Genomic DNA, 21730 nt, shown 5'->3' with positions numbered 1-21730 from the left:
AACTAAACACTCAATAAGAATGGGGAAAATGGGCTCTCTTGACAGTTTGAAAGAATAGAGCTACTGGCGTCTCTTCTCTCAGTGCAGTCTGGTTAAGTTAGATTTCCTAAAACTACTTCCCATGTTGCCATTGGTTAAAGAATCACAACTTTACATTTAGTCCAATGAAAGTAGAACCCCAAATCTAAGAATATACTAGTACATGGTTCACATGTCGAGGACTGGCTCCTCTTCTCCTGTTCTTCATTGTTCGGTTTATCAAGTATCAATATTGTATCAGCCTATACTCCAGTCAGTGCATCCACTGTCTGTTCCTGGAAAGGTCACCTTTACACACACTACGTTATACATTGTATCCCTAGCTAGTACATCATATTCTAGCAAGCAATTCTCATGAGAAAGAATTTCAGTTACTAGCATTTGGTCACAACTGTGGAAAATCACAATTTAATTCTCTAAGCAGCCATTTTATAAGTCATCTAATAAATGCAGCTTGACATGAGGCTGTGCAACTAGGCCCAAGACCTTGCTGAACTAAGGCCTATGATTAATAAAGCTAATACATATTACTTGACCCCCAAATATGACATACTACTACATTAATCAAAACATGAGCTCAACATTTTTCATTAATAAGCCATTAATAGGTACACTTAGTGAATATTGACGGCCACTCAAGTAGGCACTGTTTCAAATGTGTGCATTATTTCTCTACGTTAACTCATTTTCTATGCAAATTCAATATTCAAAATACATGTATATTTATTAGTAAATTTCAGCGTTAACAGTAGTAAGGTGGTTCCTGTCATTACAGCCAAACATTCCGGCTTCCACCCAGGAAGCTTGTTGAGGTCTTTGTTTTGCTCACATTTCCGGCTTCTGTTCAGTCAAGGTACCACCTCCTGGCTCTGGAATCCTCTGTTTCCACCCCCTTTCCACTTGTCTTTCTTTTTCCTCTGTGTCTTCTCCCTGACTCTACCTCTCCCCTTCAGCTTTTATCCAGCCTGCTTATCGAGAGTGTCCTTTTCTAAACCTTCCTCCCTTTTATTTCTCCTTGTTTCCCTTTCTTTTTTCCTGCTTCTTTGTCTTTCTTCTCTGGTTATGCTGTTCTCATGCTCATGCTCTTGTCCTTCTTTTATTTCAAATCCATAAGCCGGTCAATTTGTGGAGCTTTTACAAGCCTGCCTTCCTGCCTTCCTGGTAAGTACATCCACTACAGGGAGTAACTCCAGAAGCTTTTTGTGGAGCTGAATGCTTGCTTGCTGTACTGCTCGCACATCTACATGGCTGGTAGCAGAAAGCAAAGGGACTTGCAACACCTTGTGAAGGCCCATAGAATGAAACTGTGAATGACAACTTACCCTTGCAGTAACCTGAGAAAAATGTTTTCATTTGCTGTGATCCAGTAAAGCTGCAAGTACTTTATGGGTTTGTTGAGTCTAATGTGCACTTAAGCAAATCTCTCTCTGATCCCTTTGATAGTGTGAATAGAATTCTGAGCAACAATATCAAAAGCTGTGTTACAGTTCGGTTAATTATTGTTGTGGATAAATGTCAATTCTGATCATTTTTCCAGTGATAATGAAGGTGCATTATTATATTGAGAACCTCCATGTGATCTTAGCAAACCCTTCAGTCCCCACTGTGCAGTCGTTGTGACTATTCATGACACTACTGCATGGTCAAATCGGTCCTTGCTCAGAAAAGAAATCAGATAACTGCATAGCACAATAAAATATTTAAAAAGAAAAACCTTGAGAAGGTGGTCAAATATGTCAGCAGCGCCCAATCTGGCATCAAACTCTTACGGTGAGTGCACTTGTCCAATACTGGATTTGCTCAGCATCCTGTCCCAGGACAAGAGCACTTATTAAGCCATCTTTGGTTTGGGCGAGGTTCCTGATCAGGATCGGTACCTCAACTTTGAACATGTGGCCCAGAAGCACTTTAAGAACCTGTTTTGGGAATTATTGATATCAGCGTTTTTGGACTAACGTTTTAGGCATAGGATAGTTGACTACATGCCAGATTGCATGCCAGGTGAAAGGTGGTAGATGTGTAGAAGGGCTCAGTGATGAATCCTGCTGGTGTTGAAAGATGCAACAATAGCTATAAAAATATTTTCTCAGCCGGGTGTCACTACCTCACCACCATCCATGTGTTTGTGTTTTTTACACTACAGTCTGCAGCAGATTACTGGGCTGGAATTAGGTTGCTCAGAAGAACTTAAACAAAAGTCCATGATGAAGATGTGACAGCACAAATGCTTTGAAAATGTCTTGGCATAGACCTCCTTCAAATGTTTTACCAACCGTAAGAAATAAGTTGCCTATGCTGTATGTTGAAAGTAGGATAAATGTAGTAAAATAAAGTGTTGTCAAAATACTACAAAAAAACTCACATTTATTCCACAAAATTTCCATTTTGGAAATTGGTTAACATAAGCCACAATTTCCTAGAAGCTTCAATTTGTATATTGAAGTGGATTTATACCTTACACTGACACATTTAGGATCTGGGATCTACCATTGCATTTTGATGATCTTCAATCTGGGCTTAGGGTTCAGGACCTGGAGTGACCCTAAAATAATTTGCATGTCTGTTCATGTGACCTGTAGTTTCCGGTTATGTACATTTGCTGAGCAGCCTGGTAATGGTGTCTATGTACTTTGATGGTGTCCGAAAGAGTTTCTTTCGTTTGTCAAAGCTCATACTCTTTGTTGTAATTCAGGCTGAAGCAAGACTTGGCAATGTGTATATTTTGAGGCTGATACTACATAAAGGAAACAAAAAGAGGCTGCTCTCCATAGCCTGCACCTGCACTCTAGATTATGTTTATACCAAACTTATTGCAGCCTTGCCTCGTATGAACCAGTGATGATGTGTGTGACAGTGGTGCTGAAATACCCAAAGCCTCTATGGAGCTATGATCAGACATGTGCTTGAAGACGCTAAAGTATCTGTCTTTGTATAATTCTAATATACTAACATTGAGCCATTCTAGACAATGGCATTTTGTCCATTGCACTTCTTATCCTCTGATAGTGGCTCTAAAGTGTAAATAATACAAGGTCTTACACAAAATCTAGGAACTATATCAAGCATCTCAAGGCACTAGACAAACAATCATTTAACTCTTGTCTTGTTTGTTAATTCTGGCACCAACATTTATTGCCAATTTACAAAATTTGAGGGCAGTTCAATAAGGGAGTCTGGGAGTTATCAAATCATACCTTTCCCTAACCTGTGCCTTAATTTGGCAACCACCAGAAAGAGGTATCAACATTTGCCAGAGTGTGTACCAATAATTATGAAACTCGTTTCTCAGTCTACCTCTAACTCCTTGATCAGACACGCACTTGATAGTCTGAGATGTCTTTCATTGGCTGTCCCTTTCATTTTAACTTCTAAATGTGTTCACAAGGTTGTTAGAGTGATGATGTGTCATATGTATTAGTAACATCTGACACTGCTAAAATGTAAATCTGCAAAAAGTCCCTAGAGAAAACTGTGTGTTGTATCAAGTCTCTGAAGAGACAGGATGCATCTGTTCTTATACAGAACATTCAGCCCTTGTCATGATATAATATTGAGAGCTTTGAAGGCCATAAAAGAGCCCATGTTCTAAACTGGTGCTTGAGGTAAATGTTAAAATTCATTGATTGCGCTAACAAGACATGCATTTCAACAATCAACATATATGGCTAAAATCCTTTAGCCATCGATTCCGGGGCTGAGGCTTAAGTCTATAGCATGTACTGACAGTGTGTGTAGCACAGATTCTATATCATCCCAATGCCCTCGGGCATCCAAAGCAACCCTCTGTCCTTTGTTAAGAACTCTTTCATACACTAAAAGGACTGAATTGGTCGTTAATAACGAGGCAATTTTAATGCTAAGTGTCCAGCGAGACACCTATGTCCTCCTGATAGTTGAATGATTCATGAATGTTTAAAAATATATTTATAAAGCACGGTAAATCACCTGTGAGGGTTTTGAGGAGCTGGAACTGTATGCTTCAGAATGGAGGAATGATCACTCGAACATCCAGGTCTTTAGTCCTTTTCTGAATCACTTGAGTAACGGTGCAGTTGCTTGCTCTTTTGCTTTGTTCTATGACCTTGGTTATCATGGCGGGGCGATGGCATCAGCAAATTCTGTGATTCACTGGGAGAAGCTCTTTGCTGCTTGTTTAGGGTCGTGTGTAGAGTCTGGGAGGTGGGAGCGGATAGTAATGTTTCACTGGTCTTCTCATACCTTTTCCTAGTTTATTGCGTGGATCTGGGGGGAACGGTGCCAGGGTATGTGGGTGCAGAGATGGTGAAGTGCATGTTGTGGCGGTCGGACCAGGTGAGTGAGTGGTGTGGATGTACCTGACTCTGTCGCTGGAGGTAAAGATGGGGTTGAGCGGGTGTCCTTTGATGTAGGTGGGGTCGGTGATTAGTTGCTTGAGGCTGACGTTGCTCGAGCTTTCCAGGAAGTCGGTGGAGTTGGTGTCGCTGGGGTCGTTGAAGTGAAAGTTGAGGTCCCCTAGGAATATGTAGTGCTCAGAGTGTATTGCTTGCGGAGCAAAGAGCTCTGGGATGGCGTTGCAGAAGCTGGGGCATGGTCCTGGTGGTCTGTAGGGAAAGATTCCTCTGATGGTGCTTTTTCCATCTATTCAGAGTTGGAAGTTGAGGTGTTCCACTACCGGTGTAATATTGTCAGGGGATGACATGTAGCAGATGGTGTGCCTGTAGATGATGGAAATTCCGCCCATGCTTGTTGGTTCAGTCCCGGTGTGTTGTCTTGTACCCTTCGGGGATGGCAGTGACGATGTCTGGATGCAGAGGTGGGGTTGAGCTAGGTTTCTGTGAGGAAGATGGCATCCAGCGTGAGGGAGGATATGGTGTCCCAGACCTCTGTGGCTTGCTTAACTAGTGAATGTGTGCTAAGTAGGATGCACTGGAGTTGTATTGTGGTGGTCAATTTGTAAGGTGCATGGGATGATTTGATGCTGAAGGTGAGGAGGCAGTGTGGACAGGAGAGCTGTCCTCTGGTGGTACGCATTGATGAGTGACAACACTGGTTGTTGGTGCGTCTGGGGTCTAGGGCTCAGAGGTCAGCAGTGGTGTATCTTAGTGGGGTCCTGGTGCTGGGCGCGGTCCAGGCACAGATGGGCACAGACAGGCTTGCCTTTGGTGTAAATATCTATTTCATTTATTATTGTATTTCAGTAGTATTTTTTAAAGCACACCATTCACAGTGGAGAGTCTCTTGGTGCTGTAGAACAATCAAACTTGGGCCCTGATTTATACTTTTTGACGCAAACCTGCACTAACGCAGGTTTGCGTCAAAAAGGTTTAACACCGGCTACCGCCATTCCTAGACGCCATCCAGGCATCATATTTAAGGAATGACGCTAACCGGCGATAAGGCCCGGTTAGCGTAAAAATAAATGACGCTAATCAGGCAAGGGAGGCGTAGGGAAGAATGAGGGTTGTGCGTCAAAGAATGGTGCAAGTCAGGTTAGCGTAAAAAATATTGACTCTAACCTGACTGCGTCATTTTATGATGCATAACCCCCGTGGACATGATTCCTGTCTTAGCAAAGACAGGAGTCATGCCCCCAGCCCAATGGCCATGCCCAGGGGACTTCTGTCCCCTGGGCATGGCCATTGGGCACAGTGCCATGCAGGGGGGCCCAAGTTAGGCCCCCCTATGGAACTTTAACAAAAAAATAAGAAAGACTTACCTGGACTTACCTTAGAAGGGTCCCCCCATCCATGGGTGTCCTCCGACCATAGAAACGAGCCCACAGGTCCTGTAACACCTGCCTGACCCAGGCGTTAAATAATGGCGCTAAAAAGGCTTAGCGCCATTATTTAAGGCCCTTCTCCTCCCGTGCGTCACTTTTGCATGGGAGGATAAATAAGGCAAAAATGCCTTAAAGTCATTTTTTGCCTGGGAATGCCTACCTTGCATCTCATTGACACAAGGTAGGTTTCCACGGTCACAAAATTACGCAAACTCCATAAGTTTGACGCTAGAACGGTCTAGTGCCAAAGTATAAAGTACAAAGGAGTTAAGTTTATGCCGGATTTGTGTAAAAAAAAAATGACGGAATTCCGGCACAAACAGAGTATAAATATGGGTCTTGATCTTTTGCTTTGTGATCCTTTCTTTGTTAAGGAAAAAAGGATCAGAAAGGAAAAGAGCATTTGTTCAGCAGTTTATGAAACTACAGGAAACAAGGTTATTTGGGAATGTGCAATGACAGTGTTTCATTTAATGCCGTCTTATATTTGGAAAGCTTTGCCCCATAATTTCATCAGTCAAAATGTAGGTACTTTCAACCAAAACTGACCCACAAATCTCAAGGTTCGTTGAGGGGCATATTTAGAAAATCCTTTGCTCATCAGAGATGGATCTGATTGTATTTCCCCAACCAAAGGAGGGTCCTGGCAGTCGTATTTTGCACTTATTATAGTTTGGCAGTTTGTTTTAGATAGTCCTAAATGTAATGAATTTCCAAAACTAACTGCCTCATATTTTGAAATCTTTACACTGTTTGCCCACACAAGCAAGTATCTCTTTCAAGGCGGTATGTATTGTTAATTTTATGGAGTTACTCTTTGAATTATGTCCAAGCAATTGATTAGATTAGGGCCTTGCAAAACATTTAGCTCTAAACAGCAATTACTATATTTACTTAGAATCTGAATATACTTGTTGGGAGGCTGTACCTTCTTGGTATTGGCCCTTTTGCTGGTAATGGAATTATTTGCCTCTCAGGTCTATAGCCACTCATTGTTTCTTTAGAAAAGATGTAAAGTTTTTTTTATTCAAAGGTTATCCTCTACTCTTCTCTGTTCTCACTTTTAGTTCCCCGAGCTCTGGGAAGTCCAGATCTGGGTAGCCATGAGATTTATAGGCTGCGTGAATAGAATAGAATAGAATCTTTCACAGTGTTTTTCTTCCATACCATCTGTCTGCTTTGAAATCTTACTTTAGCACCTAGAGACCTGGTGGAGGGTACCGAATGTATGCATGTATGTGTGTACGTTTGTGTGTGGCTTCAGAGCAGGCATTAAAAGGAGACACACAATTGTTTCCAATGGGCCTCAATTGGCTTTGCAGGATTAGCATCAACATTTTTGACACTAATACTGCAAAGCTCTGAACTAGCGTCAAAACATCTGACGCTAGTTCCCTAACTACCGCCATGCACACATAGTGGCAGTAGGGGGGTGCTAAGGGGCGCAAGAAAACTGCTGCTGCACCCAGTGCAGCGCCACTTTTCTTAAATCAGGTACATAGTTTCAGATCTTCCATGTATAAATGGAAAAAGCCTGTTGCTTTGTTTTTTCTTTTCTGCACTTCTGTGCCTCAAATTTGGTGGTGCCCTGGCAGCAGGTGTGCCGACAGCCCTAAGAGATGGTGGGTTAATTCTCCCAATGGGTGGAGGTGCAGGCTGTGAGTGCTTTGTAGATGATGTGGATAGTTTTGAAGATAATGCAAAGTGGCAAGGGGAAACAGGATGAGGATGATATGAGCATATTTCTTCAGGCCCTGGACGAGATGTGATGCAGTGTGCTGAATGCCTTTAAGAGGGCAGTGTGGAATGCAGAAAAATAAAAAAATTCAAAGACATTTTTCTCAATCTAGTAAATGGTGTATTTTAAATATACCAATATTACCCATAGATTAACTTATCTGGACTTTTAACTAGTATAGTAAATAAAACCCTATATTTTTGGGATTGAGGACAGACAGCAGTCCCACCACAGAAGCCCAGTATTGCTTAGCTTATTCTAGGAGTTAAAGTCCCAAGAACAGCCAACTATAGCTTATATATATATATATATATATATATATATATATATATATATATATATATAAAAAACATATCAGTAGCTTTACATACACATCAGTAGCTTTACATACTTACATGTCAAAAAAGAGCCATCCAGATGTTACATATATGAGTATTACATCAGCAGCATAGCATACCACTGTGGATGCCTGAGTCCATTACAAACAAATATTTTTTTCTGCAGCCTTAAACCTAAGGCACTGTGTGACAAATCATATTGAGTACATAATGATACCTACTGTAGCTCAAAAGTAAGGTGTAATAAATTAGGTTGATGGTTGACTGGGGTGTGAGCCCTGGTCAAGCAGCAACCATACTCTTTGTCTGGATAAGGCACAAGCAGACCTCAAATTAACCAGTGCTCCACCCACTGGTAACTTGGCACAGAACAGTCAGGCTTAACTTAGAGACAATGGGGGTCTCTACAACACTGGCGGTAAATGCCGCTTACCGACGTGCAGAAGACCGCCAACACACCGCTCGGAATTCCGCCACAGCTATTACGACCCACAGCTCAGAATCTGCAAGGATCCAGACACCCACACAAGTCCCCCACACCAAAGGTCAGTGATAAACTGGCGATAACAGAACCCACACCATCACACCAACAGGAATACGCCCACACTATCACGACAAACGAATCCAGGCAGCTGTCTTTCAACCGCGGTATTCCATTGGCGGTACACACCGCCGCACTCAAAATACACACACATTTACAAAACACAACCACATTGGACAATTCCAAATACACACACCTGATACACATGCACACACCACTCCCACATATAAAACACACACCCACATCACCCACAAACCCAGAGAGACAGCACAGCAAAGACAACCCCACCATACAGAGGCACACAGCATCATCCCACATACACATCCATGCACAAAACACCACACACCCCTAAACATCACCCCACACATCACAACACACACCACCTCACACATCACCCACACCACCCCATGGCACCGCAAAGACACCCCAGGTTTTCTGAGGAGGAGCTCAGGGTCATGGTGGAGGAAATCATCCGGGTAGAGCCACAGCTATTCGGATCACAGGTGCAGCACACCACCATAGCTAGGAAGATGGAGCTATGGCGCAGAATCGTGGACAGGGTCAACGCAGTGGGACAGCACCCAAGAACTAGGGATGACATCAGGAAGAGGTGGAACAACCTACGGGGAAGGTACGTTCCGTAGTCTCAAGACACCACATCGCAGTTCAGAGGACTGGCGGCGGACCCCACCTCCTCCCCCACAACTAACAACATGGGAGGAGCAGGTCTTGGCTATACTGAATCCTGAGGGCCTCGCAGGAGTAGCTGGAGGAATGGACTCTGATAAGTCAAATCTTTCACTACTTCATCCCCCACCCTACCTGCATGCTATCACATACCCCCACCCTCGCCCTCACCCCATCACTCCAATTACTCACATATGTCCCACTATCACAACCCACCCATCCCAACACCAAGCCCTGCATGCAACACCAAAGCATGGACACCCATCACCAATTCATGGCCACTGCACATACCCACACACCCCTAAACAATTATCACACAAGGTCCTACACAAGAATGCAAGCACTGGGGTACAGGGTAACCCACCCATTGCACACCATAGCACACAAAGATGCAATAATTATGCCTTTACACCCCTGCAGGACCCCTACCCAACGTCACCGGACAGGAGGTTCCAGACAGGTCCACTCCCCCCACAGAAGAGGACCACAGTGATGACAGCAGCTCTGTCCAACTGGATCTAGATGACCATCCCGGCCCATCTGGGACCTCGGGACAGTCGGTTCCCCTCACACTGGCAGAAACCACAACAGAGCCTCCCCCCTCTGGAAACAACAGCACAGCACCCACTCAGCGGGCCCATACCTCTGTCCCCAGGACACGTCAAGCAGCAGTGTCTCCACCACTACAGGGAACCCAGGCTAACCCACCACCCCAACAACAGCAGGGACCTGGGGGCAGTGGGCATGCGATTCAGGGGACAGAAGCCCAGGAACACAGGGGAACTGGGAGGGCTGCTGTGCGACGGGGGGAGGACAGGCCCAGGGAACCCACTCTCCACAAGGCCCTCTCCAACATCATGGGAACCTACCACCATTCCCAGGAGACTATGGCAACGGTACTGGCCAAGTTTCAGGAGACCCAGCGGCTGCAGGAGAAACAGTATTTGGGGTTCAGGGAGGAACTCAAAACCATCAATACCACCCTGGGCACCATTGTAGGGGTGCTGAAGGAACTCGTGAACACCAGGAGGGACACTGTGGCACAACAAGGGGCCCCTGACACTAGCATGGACGATGAACTGCCCACCACCTCCGCCGGCGCTAGTGGACAGGAGGCAACGCCACAGGACCACGACACCAGCACCCCACCCCCTGCAGATGGAGAACCACCCTGCAAGCGGTCCCTGAGATCCAGGACAAAGACAGAGAACAATGCCAAGACCCACGCCAAGAAATGAGACCACCCTGATTGTCATCCTTTTGTCCCACTCTGTCCCCCTGTCCATCCCTCAACTGCCCCAGCTCCACTTCCGATGCCCCTTTGGACAATGCACCTGTGAGACAAATAGACTGGACTCTGCCATGGAAATTCCTCCACCATCACCCCTGACTATTTTACAACCCCCTCCACTATATAGCCCTTAAATAAACACCCGTAAATCACAAAACTATCTGGAGTCAGTCTGTGCTTTCGAAAATGTGTATTTTCAAAAACTGAGGGAAAATGCAATATCCATTGTATTGTCAACATACCTATGTCAAACAGCTCTAGTCCATGAGGAAACAGAGCAGATGTCACACAGTGAGACCCACATCTGTGAAATCGAAAGGGAAAGTGACAACTCAGGGTCCATACACTGGGTGAAAGTAACAGACAGATGAGAGGTAGAACAAGTGTATCAGATGTAGCAGGCAGTGATGTCTTCTTACCTGTGTGTCACTGGAAGTATTGATGAATCACTGTGTTTCTGTTGTCGATATCCTCTTCTTCTGCTTCCTCGTCTTCACTGTCCACAGGCTCCACAGCTGCCACAAGACCTCCATCTGGACCATCCTCCTGCAGAAAAGGCACCTGTCATCGCAAAGCCAAGTTGTGAAGCATACAGCAGGCCACGATGATCTGGCACACCTTCTTTGGTGAATAGAATAGGGAACCACCTGTCATATTGAGGCACCTGAACCTGGCCTTCAGGAGGCCGAAGGTCCTCTCTATAACCCTCCTAGTTCGCCCATGGGCCTCATTGTAGCGTTCCTCTGCCCTTGTCCTGGGATTTATCACTAGGGTCAGTAGCCATGACAGGTAGGGGTACCCAGAGTCACCTGCAAATGTCGAGGGACAACTGTTAGACATACACTAACCCTTAGGGACAACCCCAGACCCAGACTCCTAGTCACACTGTATAAGGTCCATGTCCTCACCTAATAGCCACACACGGTGCCTTTGGAGTTGCCCCATCACATAAGGGATGCTGCTATTCCTCAGAATGTAAGCGTCATGCACTGAGCCAGAAAATTTGGCATTCACATGGGAGATGTACTGGTCGGCCAAACACACCATCTGCACATTCATAGAATGGTAACTCTTCCGGTTTCTGTACACCTGTTCACTCCTGTGCGGGGACCAAGGCCAGATGTGTCCCAGCAGTGGCACCATTGATGTTGGGGATATGTCCCAGGGCATAGAAGTCACCTTTCACTGTAGGCAAATCCTCCACCTGAGAGAAAACGATGTATCTGCGCATGTTTTTCAGCAGGGCAGACAAACACTCTGGACAACACGCTGGAGAACATAGGCTGGGACACCCCTGATGCTATGGCCACTGTTGTCTGAAAAGACCCACTTGCCAGGAAATGGAGTACTGACAGCACCTGCACTAGAGGGGGGAAACCTGTGGGATGGCAGATAGCTGACAGCAGGTCCGGCTCCAACACAGTTCCTGGATTGTGGTACGGTCCAGTCTGTAGGTGACAATTACATGTCACTCTTCCATTGTCGACAGGTCCACCAGTGGTCTGTACACCGGAGGAAGCCGCCATCTCCTCACCTGCCCCAGCAGACGTGCTCCATGGAGGATAACAGCGAGCAAAGGGTCAGCCATCACTGAGGTATGAAAATACAACTTTATTGCACACATTTTTCAATCCGCTATGTATCTGTCTTAATGTGTATGCAAGGCCTAGATATGTGTCACGCATTTAAAAATAATGCCATGTGGCCCCTGAAATGGCGGCTGCCTGACCTGTAATGTGGGACAAGGGGGTATGAGGTAACTGCGCTGGCGTTCTACACCATCGCGATAGGCGGTCGAAGACCGCGGCTCGATCCTGCATTGGTTAACATTGGACCCTATGGGTCCCAGGAGCCAATGACGATTTACGCCGGCGGTGACGGTACGCACCGCCGCAGACGTGACCGCCATTTTCTATCTGTTCACTCACTTGATACCTGATCTTCGACAGGAGAGGACCTACACTGCAAGTGCTGCTGTGACCTCAGTCTGGAAGAGACAATGGCTCATGTGCCTGGGAAAAGGGCCCCTGCCTTCACCACGGAGGAGTTGGAGAAACTAGTGGATGGGGTCCTCCCCCAATACACGCTACTCTACGGTCCTCCAGACAAACAGGTAAGTACAATGTGAGCATGCTGTATGGGCAATGCCTGTGTGGAGTGATGGAAGATGGGGGGGAGGGAATGAGGCATGCATGAAACAACGGTGAGTGCATGTTCGTCATGGCAAGGGTAGGAATGCGGGGCAATGTCTGTGACGGTCTGTATGGTTATATCTTCTCCTTTTCCCCTGTACTATTCCTGTAGGTCAGCGCCCACCAGAAAAAGGATATTTGATGTGCCATCGCCAAGGAAGTCCGGACCCTGGGGGTCCACCACAGACGGAGCACCCACTGCCGGAAAAGATGGGAGGACATTCGCCACTGGAGCAAGAAGACGGCAGAGGCCCAGCTGGGGATGGCCTCCCAACGTGGGAGGGGTGGCCGTCGCACCATGACCCCCCCTGATGTTCTGGATCCTGGCGGTGGCGTATCCGAAGTTGGATAGGCGCTTGAGGGCATCACAGTAGCCACAAGGGGATGAGTACACTCTCAGCTGAATCAGCGAGCATTACGAGGTGTCTGGGTGGGGGAGGTGGGCTGTGGGTTCCAGGGCGAGTTTAGTAGGCAAGGTCCCTTCGTAAGGCAGGCCATGTGGCACCCCACCCCACCAGTGTTCAGAGCCAACTACACCTAGTCAGGCTTGTGTGACTTCCATGTGTGCAGCAATCGGGCATAGGCCTTGTACCCCATGTCCCTATGATTAATTAGGGAACTCTAAGTGCACGGCATAGTGCAGAGGTCTTCTGTGTCTGTAGTGTCCGCCAACTGTAGCGGTATTGCATGCACTCAACATGTCTTTCTTCTGTCTCCCCCCCCCCTTTTTTTGGTCTCCCTGTTCTTGTGTGAAATAGCATCATCAGGCAGAGGAGCAGTGGCACCAGAGCAGGAGGGAGCTGCATCCCAAATGGCCCTGGAGGGCGAGACAACTGAGTCTGAAGGCACCAGTGGGACAGAGGGCGAGGGGAGCTCCAGGCCGGGGACAGGTGCTGAGACCAGCGCCACGGACTCCTCCTCTCATGGGAGCTCCCTTGCGGTGGTGGGCCCCTCTGTGTCCCCCGCATCTACAGATACAGCCGCCACCCCCTACCAGCACCGCCCTCCCAGCAGCCCCTCAGCGTGTGCCCCGTGGCTGCTCACCCAGGAGGGTGGGCATCTCCTTCGCCCCAGGCACCTCAGCCCCTGCCCCTGTCAACCCTGCTGCCCTTAGTGAGGAGGCCATTGACCTCCTCAGATCCCTCACTGTTGGGCAGTCTACCATTCTGAATGCCATCCAGGGTGTAGAGAGGCAGTTGCAACAGATAAATGCATACCTGGAGGGCATTCATTCTGGTCAGGCAGCCCAACAGCGAGCTTTTCAGACTCTGGCCTCAGCACTGATGGCAGCCATTGTCCCTGTGTCCAGCCTCCCCCTCCAACTTCCTCCACCCAGACCCACACCCCTGTACCTCAGCCTATCCCAAGCACACCATCAGACCAGCATGCACACACCTCAACACACAAGGTAAGCTCTGGCAAACATAAGCACCACACATCCCACAGGCACTCACACAAGCATCATACTCATGCAGACATACCAACAGCCACTGCCTCCACTGTGTCCCCCTCCTCCTCGTCTCCCTCCTCCCTCCCTGTCACGTCTCCACTCACACCTGCATGCACTACATCTTCATCCACTACGTCCATCACAAGCACACCCATCACCACACACCGCTTACGTGCACTCACCACCCCCACTGCCATTCACACATCCCCTGTGTCCTCTCCCAGTGTGTCTGTGAGCCCACCTCTCAAAGTCGCACACCCACCCAACAGCCATCCACCTCACGACAGCCTCCAGCCCATGCACCTTCACCCAAAGTCAGCAAACGTACACCTCCTACAATCACTACCTCAGCCTCTACTCCCAAACCCCCTCCATCTACCCGTCCCAGTGTGTCTAAAAAACTTTTCCTTTCCAACCTTGACCTCTTCCCCTCACTGCCCCCACCCCTTCAGTCCAGTAGGGCATGCCTTTTCAGGTCCCAACCCAGCACCTCAGCCACCACATCAGCGGGAACAGTGGTGCCAGCAGTAACCGGCTTCTGGAGTGCGCCAAGCAGCAGGGCAGCCAGTGTGCCAAGGAGCCAGACCACGGACAGTCCACCACCTCAGAAGCATAAGAAGTTGGCCACTGCCCGGAGGGAGAAGGGCAAAACACCTGCCACCAAGGGCTCTCCCAGGACTACAGTTGGGAGTGGGAAGACAGCTGCGCCACCATCCAAGGTGGGGAAGGGGCACAAAAAGAAAGGGAAGTCACCGCCAACCTGCACGGCGGATGAGACCAGCACCGCTGCCCAGGACACCGCCGCCAGCAGCACCGCTGCCAAGGACACCGCCGCCAGCAGCATGCTCACTGAGCCACCCACCAGCACTGCAGGCCAATGAGCGCCACAAGCACCGCCGCTACTAGGCCACCACGAGCAGGATGAAACACTCTGGGCTCAAAGCCCCCTCCAGAACCAGTGGAGAAAGGCATCCACTACCTCTGTCCTTGGCAGGATGAAGCACTTTGGGCACAAAGCCCCCTCCAGAACCAGTGGAGAAAGGCATCCACTACCTCTGTCCTTGGCAGGATGAAGCACTCTGGGCACAAAGCCCCCTTCTGAACCAGTGGAGAAAGGCATCCACTACCTCTGTCCTTGGCAGGATGAAGCACTCTGGGCACAAAGCCCCCTCCAGAACCAGTGGAGAAAGGCATCCACTAGGTCTGTCCTTGGCAGGATGAAGCACTCTGTGCACAAAGCCCCCTTCAGAAAAGTCATCCACTACCTCAGTCCTTGGCAGGACGAAACACTCTGGGCACAAAGCCCCCTCCAGAACCAGTGGAGACTGTTATAGACTTGTGAGACTATTGCTTTGCACTCCCCAGGATAAAGCAGTGGGCATCCCACCCACTGGAGAGACTTGAGAGACTGTGGCTTTGCACTCCCCAGGATAAGGCAGTGGGCAAACCACCCACTGGAGAGACTTGAGAGACTGTGGCTTTGCACTCCCAAGGATAATGCAGTGGGCAACCCACCCACTGGAGAGACTTGAGAGACTGTGGCTTTGCACTCCCCATGATGCAGCAGTGGGCAAACCACCCACTGGAGAGACTTGAGAGACTGTGGCTTTGCACTCCCCAGGATAAAGTAGTGGGCAAACCAACCACTGGAGAGACTTGAGAGACTGTGGCTTTCCACTCCCCAGGATTCAGCAGTGGGCATGGAGCCCCCTCGTGGATCTGGCGTTGTGCACTCATCCGGCTGAGGTGCCCCCACTTCCATTCCCCCTGAGGTGCCTGTTATATTTCTATCTGATGCCCCTGCAGTGTTCTCTCTGTTTTGATCGGGTATCTTGTGTGGGCTTCGCCCATGCATTTTGGGCCCAGTGGTCCACGGACTATAAATGGTGCAGTACCTGGACTTGTATTCTTGGTGTATATATTTGTTAACAGTGTATATATATTTTTGAGTACTGGATTTTAATCGATTACAATCGTTACAATCATTTCCTTTTGTCTTTGCATTCTTCCCGGGGGTGTTGGGGGTGTAACTGTAATATATCAACCTGTATTAGTGTGTGTGTTGTAGTGGGTGAGGGTGAAGGTGGGGGTGTTGCGTGTTGCATGTGTGTGTCACTCTCTTTTCCCTCCCCCCTCCCCTGTGTCGTAGGTGCAGTACTCACCGTGGTCTTCGCCGCCGAGGTGCGTGCTCCTGGTAGAGGAGCAGGAAGACAAAGGCAGGTAGAATATGGAGTTCTGGCTCCATGGCGTCCTTGTTCCTCGTGGGGTGTGTAGAGGTGAGTGTTTTCCCTTCCAAGTCCTGTTTCCGCCGTGTTTTTGTTTGCGGTGAATCCGCCCCGGGAAAAGGTGGCGGATTGGCCTGTTGTAATCCTGTGGGTGGTACATTGTGTTCCGCCTGTCTGTTGGCGGTTACCGCTGCGGTGTTTGTTTGTACCGCTGTGGCAGTCGGAGTGTTAAAGTGGCTGTCTATGTTGGCGGTTTCCGCCATGATCGTGATTCCATTTTTTTTTTTCGCCGGCCTGTTGGCGGTTTTACCGCCACTTTAACACCGACCGCCAGGGTTGTAATGAGGGCCTAAGTGTAAAGTATTTGTGCAACACTTCAACAATAACACAGTGACAACACACCACAAAAGGGAGCTCCCAACAGAATCATAAAAATAAGAAAAACACATTAGGTTCTGATAGATAAAATGAGGCCAAAATGACAAAAAATCAATTAGTAGAACCTGAGATATAGAATTTTGAAGTTTTTAGACATGATATCACTAATTTTAAATTGTGATTCCAGAGACACCAAACACAAATTAGTCATCTCTTTCCATTTGGGAAATTACACTCATAAAATGTAATAAGGCAACTCCAATGTTATTTTATGGGAGAAATAGGCCTTGCAGTAGTGAAAAACTAATTTAGAGTTTTTCATTACCAGGACATGCAAAACCTAAAAATGCATGTCCTACTTTTCTCACAGCGGCCCCTGTTCAGCGGTGCCTGTCTTGGCGGGGCCCTGTTCAGCGGTGCTCCTCACGGCGGGGCCCTGTTCAGCGGTGCTTCTCACAGCGGCCCCTGGTCAGCGGTGCCTGTCGCTTGTTTCGAGTGAACCACACCTGGCCAATACTTCCCGCTCAGTCAGCATTGGACCTTTCCGTTGCGGGGCCCTCCTGTGATGGAGTCCTGGGGCCCTGGGTCTCCTCCGATACCCCCGGAATGGGGCTGGTGGGGCCCTCATGGCCAGGTCGGCTGCTCCCTGCCTTTTGCGCTTTGCTGCCCTTGACCTCCTTGGCAGACTCTCCGTGGCCCTTGGCTCCCTTACCCGATGTGGCAGGTGACGGTGCAAGGCTACCCTCCTTGGGGGCAGGCGTATCAGGCCTGTCGCGCCTGCCCTTCAGTTTTTTGCTCCTCTTCCCAGGGGGGGGGCTGGCTGTGCCTTTGCTGCTGGCCGATGTCCCTGCCCAAGGAAAGGGCGGACTCCAAAAACCAGGCACGACGTTCTTGGGAGTTGCTGGGCTGGTGGTGGCTGAGGTGTTTTTGGAACTCTTACGAGATGGAGGGGGTGGGTCAGGTGAGGAAAAGAGGTTCACTTTAGAGAGGAATAGTTTTTTAGGAGCAATGGGAAGGGTAGCTGGAGTGGATATGGGAGTGGAGGAAGAGGATGTGGTTGTAGGAGAGTCAAGTCTGGTGTCTTTGGGTGCAGGTGCTTGGGCTGGAGGCTGTTGTGAGGTGGATGGCTGTTGGTTGGGTGCCTGCCTGCGTTTGTGTGGTTTGGAAGCGGGGGTGACAGACACACTGGGAGAGGACACAGGGGACGTGTACATGGCAGTAGGGGTGGTGACTGCACGTGTGCGGACTGGTCTGGAGGGTGTGCTGGTGATGGGTGTACTGGCTGATGGTGGTGTGCATGCAGGTGTGAGTGTAGACGTCACAGGGAGGGAGGAGGGAGACGAGGAGGTGGGGGACACAGAGGAGGTAGTGGCTGTTGGCATGTCTGCATCTGTATGTTGCTTGGGTGAATGCTTGTGTGTTCTGTGGTGCTTATGTATGGATGAGCTTCCCTTGGGTGTTGAGGTGTGTGCAGGCGGGTCTGTAGGTGTGGATGGGATAGGCAGAGGAACAGGGGAGTGGGACTGGGTGGAGGGAGTTAGAAGAGGGAGGCTGGAGACAGGGACAATCGCTGCCGTCAGTGCTGAGGCCAGAGCGTTGAACGATCGCTGCTGGGCAGCCTGACCCGAATGAAGGCCCTCCAGGTATGCATTGCTTTGATGCACCTCCCTCTCCACACCCTGGATGGCATTCAAAAGGGTAGACTGCCCAACAATGATGGTCCTCAGGAGGTCAATGACCTCCTCACTGAGGGCAGCAGGGGTGACTGGGGCAGGGCCTGAGGTGCCTGGGGCGAAGGAGATGGGCGCCTTCCTGGCCGTGCGGGCACGGGCCGACGGCCGAGGGGCTGCTGGGAGGGCGGAGCTGGTGCGCTGGGTGGCGGCTGTACCTGTAGTATCGGTGGGCACGGATGTTGCCGCCACCGCAAGGGAGCTCCCATCCGAGGACGTGTCGGTGTCACTCACGTCTGCACGGGTCCCCGTGGTGGAGCCCCCCTCGCCCTCCGTCTCACTGGTCATGTCGGAGTCCGTTGCATGGCCCTCCGGGGCCATGTGAGATGCAGCTCCCTCTTGCGCCGATGCCACTTCTCCTCCGCCAGATGATGCTAATGCACACATTCACAGACAAACAAAGAAAATGGGGGGGGTGGAGAAATAAAGACAAGTTGAGTGCATGCATTGGGGACACCGTTGGCGGAGAGGACAGACACAGAAGCCCCCTGCACTATGCTGCACACTTAAGGTACACTATTCATTCACTGGGACATGCCCTACAAGCCTATGGGCGACAACTGCCCACACAGAATACACAGGTCCATGAATAGCGTTACTAGGCACCCTACAGAGGTGGGGGGCGGGGGCACAGGACCGTACCTCACGGAGGGGCCTAGCCTACAGAAATCGCCCTGGCCTAGGGATACCCACAGCCCTCCTCCCCCACCCAGGCACCTCCACTGCGCGCGAATATAGCTGAATGTGCTGGTACTCACCCCCTTGTGTCTGCTGTGATGTCCTCAAGCGCCCATCTAAATCGGGGTAGGCCACCGCCAGGATCCGGGACATCAGGGGGGTCAAGGTACTACTGGCACCCCTCCCAGGTTGGGAGGCCATCCCCAGCAGAGCCTTGGCGGTCTTCCTGCTCTCGCGGCGGATGTCCTCCCACCTCTTGCGGCAGTGGGTGCCCCGTCTGTTGTGGACCCCCAGGGCCCGGACGTCCTTGGCGATGGCACGCCAAATATCGATCTTCTGATGGGCGCTGACCTATGTGACATGTACAGGGGGGGAAAAGAAACATCATCACTTTTCTGCATGCTCGATGTGAGTGGCCCCCCCTCCCTAAACTTGCCATGTGGCACATGCTCTCATCTGTCGTGCCATGCATTCGTAATTCGCTCCCCTCCCCTCCATCGTACATCCACCCCACTCATCACAGGCATTGCCCACTATGCATTGGCCCCCGTGTACTCACCTGTTGGTCTGGAGGACCGTAGAGTAGCGCATACTGGGGGAGGACCCCGTCCACGAGCTTCTCCAACTCTTCGGAACTGAAGGCGGGGGACCTTTCCCCAGTCGCAGCAGCCATTGTCACTTCCAGACCGAGGTCACAGCAGCACTTGCAGTATAGGTCCTCTCCTGTGGATGCTCAGGTCTCGTGTGATTAAGCAGAGAGAAAATGGCGGTCACGCCTGCGGCGGTGAGTACCGCAGCGGTGCGTACCGCGACCGCCGGCGCACATCCTCATTGGCTCCTGAAACCCATAGGGTTCAATGTTAACCAATGCTGCTTTGCGCCGCGGTCTTCGACCGCCTACCGCCACGGTGTGCCACGCCAGCGCAATGACCTCACTTCACATTGTCACACTTCACAGGTCAGGCAGCCGCCATTTCAAGGGCCCACATGGCTTAATTCCTACTGCGTCACACATGGCTAGGCCATGCATCAACACTCATACAAGCCATTCAATCCAGAGAGATTCGTGTACTGTGCAGGCTGTGGGAACTTACCTGTGTGTTGATTGACTCTGTGCTCCATGTTGTCCTTCCTAGGCACCGTCCGCTGGGACTTGCGAGGAGACGGAGGAATGTTCTCGTGTACAGACCGCTGGTGGACCTGTTGACAATGGAAGAACAACATGTCATACTCACCTACAGACTCAACAGTGCCACTATACAGGAACTGTGTGCCCAGCTGGAGCCAGACCTGATGTCACCCATCCGCCAACCCACAGGGATTCCGCCTCTAGTGCAGGTGCTGTCACTACTCCATTTTTTGGCTAGTGGATCATTTCAAACTACAGTGGCCATTTCATCTGGGATGTCTCAGCCTATGTTTTCAAGGGTGTTGTCCAGAGTGTTGTCTGCCCTGATGAAATACATGCAGAGCTACATCATTTTCCCTGAGGTGTGTGACTTGCCTACAGTGAAGGGTGATTTCTATGCCCTTGGACACATTCCCAATATCATTGGTGCCATTGATGGTACCCATGTGGCTTTGGTCCCCCCAAAAGACAATGAACAGGTGTACAGGAACCGAAAAAGTTATCATTCGATGAATGTCCAGGTGGTCTGTTTGGCTGACCAGTACATCTCCCATTTAAATGCCAAGTTCTCAGGGTCAGTGTATGACGCGTACGTCATGCGAAATAGCAGCATCCCTTATGTGATGGAACAGCTACAGAGACAGCGTGTGTGGCTAATTGGTGACTCTGGTTACCCCAACCTGCCTTGGCTATTGACCCCAGTGAGGAATCCCAGGACAAGGGCAGAGGAACGGTACAATGAGGCCCATGGGCGTACTAGGAGGGTGATCGAGCGGACCTTCGGCCTCCTGAAGTCCAGGTTTAGGTGCCTGCATATGACAGGTGGATCCCTAATGTACTCACCAAAGAAGGTGTGTCATATCATCGTGGCCTGCTGCATGCTTCACAACCTGGCTTTGCGACGCCAGGTGCCTTTCCTGCAGGAGGATGGTCCAGATGGTGGTGTTGTGGCCGCTGTGGAGCCTGCGGAGAGTGAAGAGGAGGAAGACGAAGAGGACGACACAGACAACAGGGACAGAGTGATACAGCAGTATTTCCAGTAACACACAGGTAAGAATCTACTCCTGCATTTTATTATATCTGTAACAGTACTGGCTCTCTACTGTCTGACCTTTCACCCCAATGTATGGTAACTTAGTTGTGAATTTGCCTTCCTATTTCAGTGATCTGGTCCCCACGGAGTGCCCTCTGGTTTATTTCCCCATGGACTACCGCTGTGTGACACTGGAATGTTGTCATCACAATGTAATTGGACATTTTTGGTTGGTTATATCGAATACATTTGGTTTAAAAAAATAAATAGCAGACTCCAGATGGTTTTTGTGCAATAATTGTGTTTATTGAAGTGCAAAAATTGGTGTATAGTTAAAAAAGGGTGATGGTGGAGGCATGTCCATGGTAGAGTCCAGACTTTCGTTTGCACAGGTGCATTGTTCATATGCCTGTGGAAGGTGGAGCAGGGGCAGTTCAAGGTTGGACAGGGTGAACAAGTGGGACAGTGGGATGACATCCGGGGGGATCCGTGCATGGCGGGGGTCTTAACATCCTACTCTGTC

This window comes from Pleurodeles waltl, chromosome 9 (assembly GCF_031143425.1).
Source record: "Pleurodeles waltl isolate 20211129_DDA chromosome 9, aPleWal1.hap1.20221129, whole genome shotgun sequence".
In the NCBI taxonomy this organism is placed as follows: domain Eukaryota; kingdom Metazoa; phylum Chordata; class Amphibia; order Caudata; family Salamandridae; genus Pleurodeles; species Pleurodeles waltl.
The sequence above is the reverse complement of the archived record's forward strand: the minus strand, read 5'-3'. Positions refer to the sequence as shown.